The sequence below is a fragment of the Micropterus dolomieu genome, linkage group LG01 (genome assembly GCF_021292245.1).
Source record: "Micropterus dolomieu isolate WLL.071019.BEF.003 ecotype Adirondacks linkage group LG01, ASM2129224v1, whole genome shotgun sequence".
NCBI classification, from domain to species: Eukaryota; Metazoa; Chordata; class Actinopteri; order Centrarchiformes; family Centrarchidae; genus Micropterus; species Micropterus dolomieu.
Window position 1 is genome coordinate 6,479,572 of NC_060150.1, and position 14,767 is coordinate 6,494,338.

Sequence of the window (14,767 nt, forward strand, 5' to 3'; positions counted from 1 at the left end):
TTTGTGCTGGTGTTCCTAGGCAACCGCAATGAGCTAATACTGAGCGGTCAGTCAATAAACCAGCTGTGGGTGATGATTGCATTAGCTGGAGTGATCTGGCTGTTATATTGGAAGTCGCACTGGATATAAAAACATCACGCCTGTGTGTTCAGATCTGACTGAGTTACGACTCCAGTTCAGAGTTACGATTTTAAAACCCCACCGTTAACAGACAGTAGGAAAAGAAATGACACTAACATATTGCCTATTTCCTAACTTTTCTCACTTTATTTTATAATACAGCAGTGAAACAATCCAGAAGCCAAGAAGCCAAACAATGACAGAGCTGACCTTTTCATGAAATGGATATAAAGTGGTGAACAAGCAAATCCTCTCTCTCTACTTCTACTACTATTCCCCTGCTTGACTCACAGCTACTTACAGTGGAACCTGTACATTTATGCTTTACAGCTATTAAACCAAAAGGTACCAAAGTATGTAACACACCGTGCTGCTTTAACACCTCACAAAAGCTCACTGTACTCAAGCACACATCTCATTTTAAGAGCTCGTGATGGGTTTCTTTATCAATATTCTCTCTGCAGCGGTCACGCAAACCAGAACCACTTTTACTGGGACGGAAAGTGAAGAAGAATCCAAGTGCAGTGTGATAGGATGGGAATCACACAGCTCTCAAATGTTCATCTCATCTGGAACACACAATGATAATGAGGGTCTTATGCATAATTTACGGAGAGGAAGAACCAAGTTGTTGACATCGTTTATTGTCGGTCTGGGCTCTCACATTGTCAAAGTATGTTACTGTGCAGCTTCTGCTCAGCCAGCCATACAGATCTAAGATTGTGCGTGTCTTTATGGAAATGTATTGTACTGAGAGTAGTTAACAGTGTGTATATTAAATAATGTGAATGCATGGCTGCGTACAAAGAATAGCCATTTAATTTTAGGCTATGGAGATATATGTGTCAGCGTGGTATTGCTAGTCTACACAGCAACCAACACTTGTTGTAAATATTTGTCAAAAATATTGTCCAAGCGCAAATGACTGTCTGAAATTACATTATCAAGGACTGTAATAAAAACATTTCTAAATGAAGGTCAGGGAATCCAAAGTAGCTGTCTACTTGTAATGTTTCAGAAACTTAGAATGGGTTCAGTTGTAAATAACTTTATCATCAGTTAAAAATATGTTTAAAGACACTGATACAGCCTTTGCCTGGCATAAAATAACTATAGTTGATAAATGGATTATTTTGATGGCTTATTTATCAAGCAAAAATGCAAAACACTTGTTTCTTGAAGGTGAGGATTTCCTTGTGTTCTCTGTTTTACATCACTGTAAACACAATACATTTCGGTTTTGGTCAGTTGGGAAAAGAAACTACTTGAAAATTTCCCCTTGGGCTCTGAGACAATTCGATCAATAAACAAAGCAGACCTCCAAGCAGGAACTAAAACAAAAAAACACATTTAAGGTGATTGATTACAGCCCATGTCACTACACCGAGCACTTGCTACAGGAGCACCTGCCTAGCACTTTTTATACATTTTTAGAAATCCCGCCGCTGAGACAGCCAAACAAAAACCAAGTGTTAGGTCTAGGCTATATGTATTTAAGCAAAGAGGAAAGGAGGCTATGTGAGTTGAAATATACGTCTGACTTTACCAGTACTCACGTCTCTGTCTGGTGTAACTCCAAAGCAGGTTTACCCGCCCAGCCCCTACCTGTGACCCGACAGGCAGGCGGACCTAGAGGCAGGAAACTCCCTGGTTTCACCGTGGCCTCGGAAGCCCCCCCTCCCCTCCTCCCCTCCCCTCCCCTCCACCCCCCCTGCTCTCCCTCACCTCACTAGCCTATTTGTGCTGCTTCTTGAAAAACAACAACACCACAGTGGTTTCAAACCAGCATGTTTTTTTTCTGGCTTACTGGTTGTTTTCAGTGGACCGGGGAAATACAATGTATCCGTCCGCGTCAACTCTGCCGCCGCAGGTTACAGTTTACAGCTGAGCTGCGGTGCACCAGCCGGGGTAATGCGGACCAAGTCAACCGTATTACAAACATTGTTGACTTTTCACTGGGTCTCACAGCGGCTGTGTGAGTTACTGGCTGAGAAAGACGCTATAAAAACGTCTATTTGACCGAGACGACACTGCAACAAACTGGAAACTGTAGCGACAAATTAACAAATACGGTTAAGTGCCCCAGCCTGGCGTTGTGCGCTGGTCTGTCCGCAGTTTGTGGGCATTCAAATGAAGTTGAAAGCATTCCCTTTCATACAGGTAGGCAAGACAGCAAGGGCGTGTTCCCAAGTCTTTCCTTAAAAAGACACATTCAGACTAACAATGAACAACGGCCTTTGTTCTGTGTGTATATATAGCCTATGTATAAAAAAGAAACAGGTAGACACGGTAAGCTACATTTGTGTAGGCTTCACGAATCAAGACAGGACATTACAGACTGTAAGGCAGAGCTTCACACACTACTGAGCCCGCACACTAACATCTGCAGACCGACAGTATCCTCCAGCGTTATTACAACAAAACTCACCCTTTATCGGTGGAGATATCATTCCCGTAGTTGATAATTTATCCAGAGGTTGTAAAACAGCTTGCCCCAGAGCTCACAGTAGGCTACAGTAGGAAGCAGCCCTTGGTAACCGTAGGAATCACCCTGGCAGTCAGGAATTTCACAGGGGGGCAGTGCTTCTCAGCGTATGGGGTGTAGTAAGGACGCATGGCGCTAGGGGGTGTCTTCAACACGGGAGGGCCCCCAGTTTGCCACTACTGCAAATGCTACAAACACAGAGTAGGAGTGAAGCTGCTGGAGTTGGTTAATTACAACAATGTGTTGTGTGTGCAGGGGCGGTATTGATTCTAGTGTTTCTCAAATGTTTCCATATTTAACATGTTCAATAAAGAGTTGCCAGATAAAAATATTGGACCTTGTTTCCAAACAAGGTGTGATTTCACAGAATCATCTCACACATGGAGAGAGGTAAGGTAAGCACAGAGAAAAACAGGACACTCAACACATTCTGCACAGTGAAGCTCAAACATCCAATTGAAGTATAAACAAATAGCAAAACAAATTTTTGAGTGGAGGGGGGCTTTAATAAAGTCACCGTACTGTACAAACAACAGTGGTGGACAGTAAGTAAGTAGCCTATATTTACTCAAGCAGACTGCTCACAAAATAGAGGTATATAGGTTCTTGAGTATATTCTTTTCAAACCAGTTTCTACTTCTACTTCACTGCATCTCAGATGGAAATATTGTAGTTTTTACTTCAGCACATTTATCTGACAGATCCTAGTTCTTTACTAAGTAAGACTTTTACACACAAAACAAAAATGAAGTTTAAAAAAATATTTTGTTTTGTTAGAGATTAAGCTATACAAGTACAGCTAGTACGTTCGTTGACTGACAGAAATTTAATTGGCAACTATTCTGATAATCGTTTTTCATGTAAAAACATTTTATGGTTCCAGCTTCACATATGTGAAGATTTGTTGCTATTCCATTTAGATTATTTTAATGTATTTTTAAACATTTTGAGGTTTGGACTGACAAAACAAGCATTGTGAAGGTGTCACGTTGGGCTCTGGGCAATTGTGACAACATTTCTCACTATTTAGCTTATCTAGTTTAATCCACAATGAAAAAGTCATTAGTTGCAAAAAATAGTTTTCATTCTGCATTGAGTACTTTTACTTTGAATGCTTAAAGTACATTTTTCTGATTATACTTACCTTTAATTACATTCTTAATGCAGTACTTTTACTTGTTACAGAGTATTTTTACATTGAGGTATTGGTATTTTTACTTCAGTAAAGAATCTGAATACTTCGTCCACTACTGTTAAAAAACACTCATTTGAACATATTGCACTCTTAATGTTCACTCTCTGTGTACAAAATACAAAAGAACAAGCGCCCTCTAGATAATGCAAGTGCACATTTGGTGCACAGTTGTCCATGACTTAAAAATGACTTAGTATGCATGCATTACAGTATGATCATCATTAAAATTTTTCATTGATCATCTCTGCATTCTTGCAGGCCAGCCTCTGGAGAGTGACTCTGCCATTGTGACAGTTTAACATCTCTTCAGCAGTGACGTTTGTCAGCGTGCCCCGTCTGATTTAAGAGACAGCACCCTTTTAACCCCTAAACTACAACTTTCTTCTGGTCACTTTCTTGTCAGATGATATGGCAACCTGGGCAAAAATGTATTTTGATCTATGACCTTTGTGTTTGGCTTATTTAAAAGTGACAGCAAACAGCACTGGAATAATCCTGAAGGTTAAATGTATGTCAAAATAATATAATTATTTTGTCAGTGAATCCATTCCAAAGGAGCCACATGTGGACTGAAGTAATGTTACTGTCTGTCTCAACAATTATCTCCTAAAATCAAAACCAGTGATGTCATTCTTAACAAGCAGATGGTCTTTGCAGGGTAGCAAAGAACGGCAGGATCTCAGTCATCTCACACAGGTGCTGATGCCTTAGCGAGTCTTAGATTTGCATTACATGGATGTCACACATCAGCGGCGAAAACTGTCAGCGATCAATAAAACTGTTTATGGAAGCAAGCTGGAACATGTTCTGTCTCCAAAGAAGGCACTGAATGTATATTCTGTAGACAGGAAGAGTGTGGGGTTTTGCAGTAGCAGAACATCTTAATCAAGTCCAGTAAAGAACAGTTAAATTGCTTTTTGCAGTCAGTTAAAATACACCAAGCACTCATATTACAAGTATGTGAAACCAAAAGTGGTTTTAGAGGTTAAATTGTATTGTTGTTAAAAGATATTGCTAGTGTAAAATTATTTTAAATTCACAAAGCCTACAACAAAGCCTTAACAAAGGTTCCTATAATGTTTAGACAAGAGCAGAAGCCTCTGTCTGTATTCCCTCGTCCACCCACGCACAGGCAATGTTTTTGTCATAGCTCGTGAAACTGAATGAGGTAAACAGTTAACAGTGATACATCCACTCACTCACTCAGTCAAAGCAACAAAACAGTGGAGTGATAGCAATCTGGCCTAGACACAGTCAGTGAAAGAAGCACAATGAAGTCACTGAGGCCTTGAAGCAGCCTCTTAAAAGGAAATGTAAACAAATAGTCATCTTTTCAGTTGGAGAACTTTGAGTCCTTTAATAAAGGATAACACAGAAATCTTTGACATTCAACAGGGGCCCTACCCTACTGCAAAAACTGCTATAACTCACTCTAAACGTGCTTAACCTGGAAGAGTTTGGGGGCACTGGTATTTTTATTGATGTGACATACAGGAATGCTTTATTGTTTAGGTATCTCCTGAGGAAGAGATTTATTTAGGAGTTGCTTTGGAGAGATTTTAAAATAAACTGTGGCTCACAAGAATAATCTCCTTGAAATGCAAACAAACTATTTAGAGGAGTGGTTTGCAACCTGGGGATGAGGACCTCTCCAAGGGGTCACAAGATAAACCGGAGGGTCATGATAAAATCAACAGGAGAGGACTGCAAAAAGAAACATTTATCTTGACATTTCTGCCATTTTTGCTCTTTATTCTTGTGAATTACTGAATTATTTTACCTTTTTGAGTTGTCTTAAAAGTTTTCAAATAATACAGGGAGGAAATCCTCTGCTTAACCTACAGACAAGTAATCCATTGCTTCCTTTTACAGGAATAGTTCAACATTTTGAGAGAGACTTATTTGCAGTCGTGGGCGAGAGTTAGATGAGAAGATTGATACTACACTTATGTGTAGTCTGGACGATAAATATAGCCCTACAGTGCTGCAGCCGGTTAGCTTAGCTTATCATAAAGGCTGGGTCTCATGTAATTATCAGCAAGAAAGCAAAAGCAAATCTCCCATAACGTTTAACTGCAACTTTAACGGGTCACAATCCAAAAAGTTTGGGGTCGGTAGTGGTTGGTGTGGGCTGGGTGTGATTACTTACAAATATATATTTAAAAATGCTTATAAAATTGATAGTTTTCACAGAAACTATATTTTAGCAATTAATGCATTTAAAATCTCGTGCACATGCATAAATAATCACAATTTCTATAATTCCAATACAAGGGTACCTTCCTCAATAAGTAGCCTATATCTGGTTAAATAAGGGTTACAAAATCAATTAAAACATACTTCCCCATCGATTGATTTCACATCTTTGTTGCTACTTCCATTCTTCCTCTATTGTGTCACGAGACAAAAGTGTCTCAGGCCAATTCATTCAGACGCACATGAAAGTTTGAACCACAAGGCAACAGATGCCTCTAGGAATTACACGGTTGTATATGAATCAATATTTTGTCGTCCTTTGAACTGCATCCTTACCCCAACACACACACACACACACACACACACACACACACACACACACACACACACACACACACACACACACACACACACACACACACACTCACACACTCACACACTCAACACCCTTAGATATATCTCATCCCCTCCAGAACACAATGGAGGTCATGACTGGGACATGACCCCTGGCCCTCCCCATGGAGAGCCAAATAAACACCAGCGCTGTGTCAAGGAGGGGGGGTATGTTCAATAGATAGACAGATAGATGAGATTGGTATAAGAACATACAATATCAACATGTAATTTATTAAGACAGTGGTTATGTTATACTTGCACATTTTAAAAATGCTTAAGAAAAACAAACTAAACCTGTTTTTAGTCCTGTTTTATTTCTAATTTATCATAATTTAACCTCATTCTCTGTGAATAAATACTTTTTCCTCGCTGGTACACTCTCAGAATCAGTGTAGCAGCAGCTTCCCGCAACATAGTTTAAGATGAGTGCGCCACCATGTGGCACTTTGCCGCCATTACATAACATGAAAGCTTTAAAATGCACATCAAAACTCTTTAAACTGGCAGAAAGATGCATGTTTTGTATATATTTGTTGAATTTTACACCATGAATATTTTAAGTCCACCCTTTGAATTAAATCTATTGTTTGTTGTTCTGTTAAACTGTATAATATTGTAAATTTCCACATTTATTATTATTAGATCTTTTACTTTCTAATATTTTATACTTACCAACTTGTACTGTTATTTCTATTCCTTTTATGCCAAGCAGTATCTGTAACAAAAAACTTCCCCTCCGGTATCAAAATATTCTACAGATTCTGATTCTGACTTATTGTCAGTCTACTTTTGTTCGTTCAGAGTTGCATTTATTTCAGCTGTAGGCCTATGTTAAAGTAAAAGTTAATAACAGGGAATTAATTAAAACTAGTATTATTATTATTATTATTATTATTATTAACTACTAGGCTATTTTTTTTTATCAATATGCCATCTACAAGTTAACAAAGACCTCCATGCTCTGGTGTGTGAATCAATCAGCTGCAGTGAAAGCGGTGAAATCTGATTACGCAGTCCTATGGGAGCGCGCGGTGCCATCGTAGGCACGCGCGTCCTGTGACGGCGGCAGCAGCACGTGCTGTCACTTTTTCATGTTTATTCAAAGCTGGAAACGCGCGCGCAGATGGCCCCTATTGAGAAGGCGAGGTGGGGGCCCCTCCGAGATCAATTCAATTTGGTGTCCGGAAGATGGATGGATTCCTCCCCAAAGACACGGAGTTTATGAGTTTAGAGAGGTTTTTGGTAAATAGAGGAGAAAAATGAAAGGGGGTAAAAATGAAGACGAAGTGAGAAGAGATGCGGTTTATGAGACCACACGCATGCACGCACAAAGACAGATATAGGCTACTATCTACGGCGGGATGAATGTGGGATGTTTCAGAGCAATGCCACTTTACAGTCAGCCAGATGAGATCCTCTGTTGAGGGGCCAATTACATTCAGTGTGTGACAAATTAGGTTTAAAGGCTCCTTCCGATTTTTTTCAGAGTATGTATAGTTTCAAATAGCCCAGAGAAAGGCCTTCATGTCTTACTTTCAAGCAATTTAACCAAAAGAGAAACGCTGAATCCAAGATTGAGCTCTCAGCAGAGTTGGATAACATGGAGGCCTAATTTAGTTACATTATTTAATTACAAAATAAATGCAACTGTAATCCATGCAGTCATGATTACATTGGGGGTTACATCTGATTATTTTCTGTAAAAAGCTCGGCTGTATGTTGAATATTATTTATGTTGTTGCTTTGTATGTTTTTCCAACAGTCATTTAGTAAAGTTTGATGGTGTTCTGATTATTTTATTCTCATGTTTGAATTTGCTGCACCGCCTGTCTGCCAGTTAAACTACCTCTCAAGCTGTCTTTTGAAAATGGTTAAGAGCTGTATACCGTCATTAGAAATTTTGAAAAGTAATTAAAAATTAATTAAGTGTAATAAGTTCCATTACTTTGATAAAGTAGTTGAAAAAGTTACAGCACTGGTACATTTTAAAACAGGGTAAATTACATTTCCAAAGTAACCATCCCAACGCTGGCTATCAGTGATTTGTAATCACGTAAAACGTGTCAAAGCACAGGCTACTAAAACAAAATCATGAGTAGCTTTAAAAATATTTTACAGAACATACTGCATGCATTTTAAACATATTCTACTACTACTAGGCTACATAAAAATGAAGCATGAAACAAATACAATAAAAGGTAGGCAATAAATACCATATAGGGCCGACACGTACATGAATAGTAACTCTGAAGTGTACAAGGCTGCATAACAAAATGACCCTCACAAAAACATTAAGACTGATCAACAATAAATATTAATAAGCATCTATTTTCCTTATCAGCTATCAATTTAGATAACTTTTCAAGCAAATATAGAAAAAAATTCTTGGTTTTAACTTCTTGAATATGTTTTATTTTCTTCGTATTTTATGATTAAAATGATAAATTGAATATCTTTGGGTTTTGGACTGTTTGTTGACACACTTTAGGACATCACCATGGGCTGTGGGAACTTGAGTTTAGCATTTTTTTGCTGTTTGCCAACATTGTCTAGACACAAAATGTTTATCAGTCCATTGAGAAAGCAACCTGTAATCTAAAGAAAGTTGTCATTTATCTCATCCCTAATATTTTGGGAAAGTTTAAAGACAGATCGGTGATGAGCAAATAATTATATAACGGAGGATTAAAGTTGAGATAATCCCTCTTTAATATCTTTATGATTCAGTAATTATAAATCTGCATCTCGGCTGTGTGTAAATGTGTGTGTGGGTGCCCTCTGAGACTCAAAAAAGGGGGACAGCAGGATGTCTCCTTCTGACTCACAGTGACTCACAACCAATGACGCGTCCACAACAAAGGCCCAACAATTGGATTTAAAAGATCTTAACCAAATTGAAACCCAATGAATATCGCCGTTTTAACTCGCCAGATTGGGCCGTGTGCCGGGGCCTAATGCATGCACACACACCTTATGACAGGCCCACGGTACAGATGGTCCGAGCGTGAGCCTGAATGAGAGGGGGACCATCCGCGGCTGCTGACGCATTGTGGGGGGACGTCGTCTTCAATACAGCACTTAATGAGAACAGACTGACTCTTTCTCCCTCCCCTCCCCTTCTCCTTCCTCCGTCCATTCTATACACCCCCCCCCCCACTCCTCCTCTCTCTCTGATTCTCCACTTCTCCTCTCCTCTGCCCATTTCCATCTGTTTGGAGACAAAGAGCCACGAGCCAGCTCGAGCCGCGGGACCCTGCTGGTGAAGTAGGCAGGGATAATACGGCCCATCCCGGGGGCTGCATTTCAACACATGGACCAGGCTTTGTATTTCTGCTGCACGAGCACCCTTCATACTACACACATGCAGGGATGTGCGCGCTTCACACACTCCAACAAACACATACACCTCTGTGAGAGAGGCAAGAGGGAGGAAAAAGGGGGGGGGGGGGGGGGGGGGGGGGGGGGTTGCAATATTGATGGGGGAGTTCTCGCCTTGAACATGAACACTTCCATAATACCCAACGAGGTGGAGAATAAAAGAGAGGGCAAAAAATGAGGCAGCACAAAAAGCCCCAAATGTTGTTCCTCGTACTGTGAACATATGGCTGTTTGTTGTCATACTCTTTCTCCCTGTCCAATTTACACAGAGCTAGTGAGCTCTCAGAATTAAATGGCTGTGTGTGTTTGTGTGTGTTTGTGCGTGTGTGTGTGCGTGTGTGTGTGCTCCTCCTGGCTTTGCGTATACCTGAATGATGATGAGGAGAAGGATGCCCAAACATTGATAATGGCCGCTGTATAATCCCCTGCTGTCTGCACACCTCCTGACATATGGTCACTCCACGGCCTCCACCATTACATAAGCCCACAGTGCAAAGGAGGGTGGGGGGTTGTGGTGAAACGTGGTACTTTCTCACACACACACATGCACCGGCCACACTGTCAGCCAGGCTGTTCAGTGCCCTCAGCAGTTTGGGCTTTGCCTGTCACTTTTCTCTCCCCTGCCCCTTCTGGGGCTTTGTAAAGAATAAATTGAAGAGGACTGATGCTACGGAAGCTTTTGGGATGAGGAGCACAAATGGCCTTGTAGTGCTTCACGGCGACGTACAGATGGACTCCTCCATTCAATAAGCTTGAGCAGAAGTCTATCTCCACGCCATGCCAGAATCGCAGAGCTTGTTTTGTGTTCTGAAGAGGACAATCTGTTGATGCAACATATTGGTGTTCTATTCTTTCTTCTTCTTTTTTTGTAAAATCGTTAGCAGAGCAGTCTGAAATATTGGGCCAGTCAGGTTTGAATGATGTACAACAAATGTTCTAATGAAAATTTAAATGATTATCAAACATTTAAATGTTTCAAAGCGGCTCTAATGTGATGCAAAGTGCTGTCAATGCCAGTTTCAGTTGGAAGTAACAAATCTGCTGCCTTTATTTTGTGACTTCTGTTGATGATCTTCTGCTAAGTGACACATTTTTTTTTACTGTTACTGTTATTTGCTTATTTACACGTCCAGCAGTTGTGGAGCAACGTTAAAATTTGGAGTCATGTTTCTGGCCACCAGATGAATTTTAAGTCCAATGTTCACTCTATTTTAACTATGGTTTGGTCTCTACCAACTCCTGAGGGAAATATCTGTCTCTTTTGCTGCTAAATGCTCCAATATGTTCACCAGCTATAGTCACTAACTGTGACTATCTGCTGTTTGATGCTGAGCAGATGTACACCAAAAAAGTAAGGAGCTGAATCTCACTATAATTATCTGTTAAGATCTGTGTGTGCAGCATGAAGGGACTCCAAACTTTCTTTTCGTTATACAACTTTGTGCCGTATAATGATAAATAAACAACCTTGTAGGCTACCTTGTATGAAACTCTGTAAAGCCAAGGTTGCAGATTGGGCAGATAATAGGTTCATCACTCTGTGCGACCCCTTTCACATTGCCCACAGCAAGCTACTGGCCACACCAAACCAATGAATGCTGTAGCAGCGAAGCTCCCTGAGTGTACTGAAATTAGAAAAAGTTTGTATTTTTTTATGATTTCAGCATTTCATTTACAAGAAGAAGAACGTATTTCTTCTTCATTCCAAAGTCATTGAGTCTCGCTTCAGAATGGTTTACGAAATGTCAGTCTGACCAGTTAAAAGCAGCCTTGTCACCATGCAAATGTTCTTGGCCTGTGTGGGCGCAGCTGAAGGTAAGAGGAGAAAGTCAGGCCGAAGACTGACAAACTGACAGATGCCAAATAGAAGAGTGAGACGCAGAAGGCCCTTCAGCTGAAAGGGAAAGAACATTTCATGCTTTTCCTTCAGTCTCCAAAGATAACAAGTTTTGAAACGAGAAACATGGCCTCGCTACAACCACATGCACCTGCACCTGAAGATAGATAGATAGATAGATAGATAGATAGATAGATAGATAGATAGATAGATAGATAGATAGATAGATAGATAGACAGACAGATAGACAGACAGATAGATAGATAGACTTGTATTATTCATATTTTACCTGTATGCATTCTGTTGTTCCACTGGCACAGCTTATCTCTGGTATTTCCAGGGTGAAGGGTTCGTTTCCCACTGGGGCAACCACCCATGCTTGTGCAAAAAAAAAAAACAAAAGAAGTTCACTCCTGATAATCTAATGAAGCCTGGATAAAAGCATCCACACATCCTCCACATCTTCTGTTCTGTAACTCAACTACAGGCTTTTTATAGCACAATCGATGGGAATAGGCTACATATCACAAATTAGTATAAATATTTGGATCTTTTTGTTCATACCATTTGGCAATATTACATCTCGGTGCTCCGCTCGCTCACTCGCTCATAAATTTCCATCTCTCCCATCCCTCCTCTCTCCCCGGGTTTCCCACGGGAGGTGCCAGACGGCCAGTAATTTGGTTGTCTTGGCTCGTCTGGAGTAACACCTGCCCCCTCTCTGGGGAGGGAGGGAGCCTTTCAGCCAGGAGCACACATGTAGCCTACCACTGCCTTTAGCTGCTGACCACTGTATGTGTGCGGGAGAGAGAGAAAGTGTGCATGTGTGTGTGCGTGTGTGCAGGGTGAGTTTTCTTCTGTCTGTCGTGGGTTTGCACTTATTTCACCTTGCGTTGTGTGTGTGTTTGTGTGTGTGTGTGTGTGTGTGTGTGAGAGAGAGAGTGTTCAAAAAGCTGTCTGAAAGCTTGCAGTAGGCCTATATGTGCGCTGATTTGCATGAGCGCTCATATCACCCCGCACTTGTGCGTGCACCTGACGTCATCCTGCGCCACATCCATCACTGCAGTCAGCTGAACGTCAGTGGCTGTTCGCTGTTAGCTCATTTTCTGCTATTTTGCAAACCTTCCTTTTAAATAAATTATTTCAAAACAGGAGAGGGAATCTCTTTTTTTCAAGTATTTCCGATTTAATTAAAAATAACACCGGAAAATATGAAAAGTTTGTCCATTAGAAACCAGCTGTCACACAATACCTCTACTACAAAAGATCTGCATAAAGCAACAAGTAGCCTACACAACCCTGAAGAGACAAAAAATCTTTGGATAGAGGATATGTTTTTTTTCTTCTTCTTCACTATAAAATTACTTGTTGAATTTCGTAATACAAAGCAGAGACAAATAAATAAACCAATGCATCGAAACAATAACATCAAAACATTAAAGATAATAAATCCAGACTATTTTTTGAAATAATTATTATTTTTTGGTAACAGCAAAAAGAAGTTTGCTTCAGAATCGCATGTGATAAACCCCTTGGTGGTAGAAACTGTCTGACATAATCATTCTTATTACATTATTCTCATTCAGGGAAACAAATCCTTAAATTGAGTGATTTTTTAAGCAGCCTAATTAATATTCCTATAGCAACCTCTTAACACAACAATTTAGGGAAATAAACATTTATGGGGCCATTGAACCCCATCTTGAAGTGCTTATCGTTGCTATTGATAGACAATAGACGTGACATTGAAAGCAAACAAACAACAACAACAAAAATAAAATGAGAGAGAGAGTGACATACATCAAACATACATCAAACGAATAAGTTATGCTATGGGTTAACAGAAAGTGCCATTTTTAAGAGTAGAACACCATCACTTTCCAAGTTCAATTTCACAGCCTAAAATATAGAAGCAACAAACAATATACATTTATACAAAAAGACGCCAGCCTATGATATCAACATAAATAAATTAGCCTTAAATATTAACACAATTAAATAAATAATTCCATACACTTTAAAAAATGATTAAGGTCACAATTTTATATGTCATAAGTGGCACTTACGCATTGAATGTTTTTTTTTCTTCCTTTACGGAAAACATCATCTAAACTAGATCTAAAGCAGCTATCTCGTTTACATACTTTCATTTCGGTCTGAAAAATGCCCCAGCGTTTGTTTTGTTAGACCTCAAATTGATATAGTGAGGGGAGGACTTCGTTTTAGGCTTAAATCACGACATAAGGTGGGATACTATTGTCATTTGTGAGGGCGATTTAATGTGGAAATTCAACGAATTCTTATATTCATGATAAAAACCCCTCTCCTTTTCTAAGACATCATCACTGCTGCGAGGTTAAACGTGAATGCCTGCTCGTGCAGCCCATCCTCCCCCTCCTGTAGCCTATAACGGAAAATAATCATTATTCTCATTATTGCATCTAACAGCTCAAACGACTCGGCGCTTGTCGCTTTTGTTCAGTGAGCGGTCCTGGACTGAAAGTTGAGGCTTTCACTCGGAGCACTTTTCGACAACTTTACACCATCATACACAACCAACACTGGAATGGGGGGTCAACTCAGTCAACTATGAGGTATGGCAAAGTCCCAGCATCCGGGGACAAGATGGTTTCATTTGGAGAAATTCTTTCATAGATTTTGGTCTTGCAAGTCGAATTTGTAGATATTTTTATTTAACGATTTCAATCTTGTAATTAAAACCTCATAATTTCATTTACGTCCCTGAAGTCAAAGCAAGATGGGAGCTCATGTCACAGGTGTTAGACCGATATACTGAGCCGATATTATATCAGCCAGTAAGTTTCTCCACCGCTTTATAAAACAAATCCGAGATTTCATTTTTCTAACCTCCTTTAAATAAAATATTCATTAAGGGTTTTTTAAATTTTATTTTGTAATTCATCTTCTGACATATTTTTTTTTTCACCCAAAAATTGTGTCTGCAGAAAATATCAGCTATGAAAAGCTACAAAAATATTGGGTATCTGCTTTAAAAATCTCCTTATCAGTCCAACCTGTGACTGCCAACCTTGCCATACCCAATTGACGCCCAGCATGCGCTTGAGTCCAGTCTACCAATCCAACCAAACCCTCTCTGTCTCATGGTGTGTGTGTGTGTGTGTGCGTGGGGGGATCACTT

At 39.9% G+C, this 14,767-nt stretch overlaps 1 protein-coding gene across 1 annotated transcript in view; it reads right to left on the bottom strand.

The window, feature by feature from the left end:
* The window catches only part of LOC123974553 (vang-like protein 1), a 61,254-nt gene extending 58,563 nt beyond the window's left edge, over nucleotides 1–2,691 (bottom strand). The window contains exon 1 of the mRNA XM_046055364.1: nucleotides 2,549–2,691. The gene's annotated coding sequence lies outside the window, so the exon portion shown is untranslated. The remainder of the gene's footprint in view (nucleotides 1–2,548) is intronic.
* Between the last annotated feature and the right edge of the window lie 12,076 nt (nucleotides 2,692–14,767).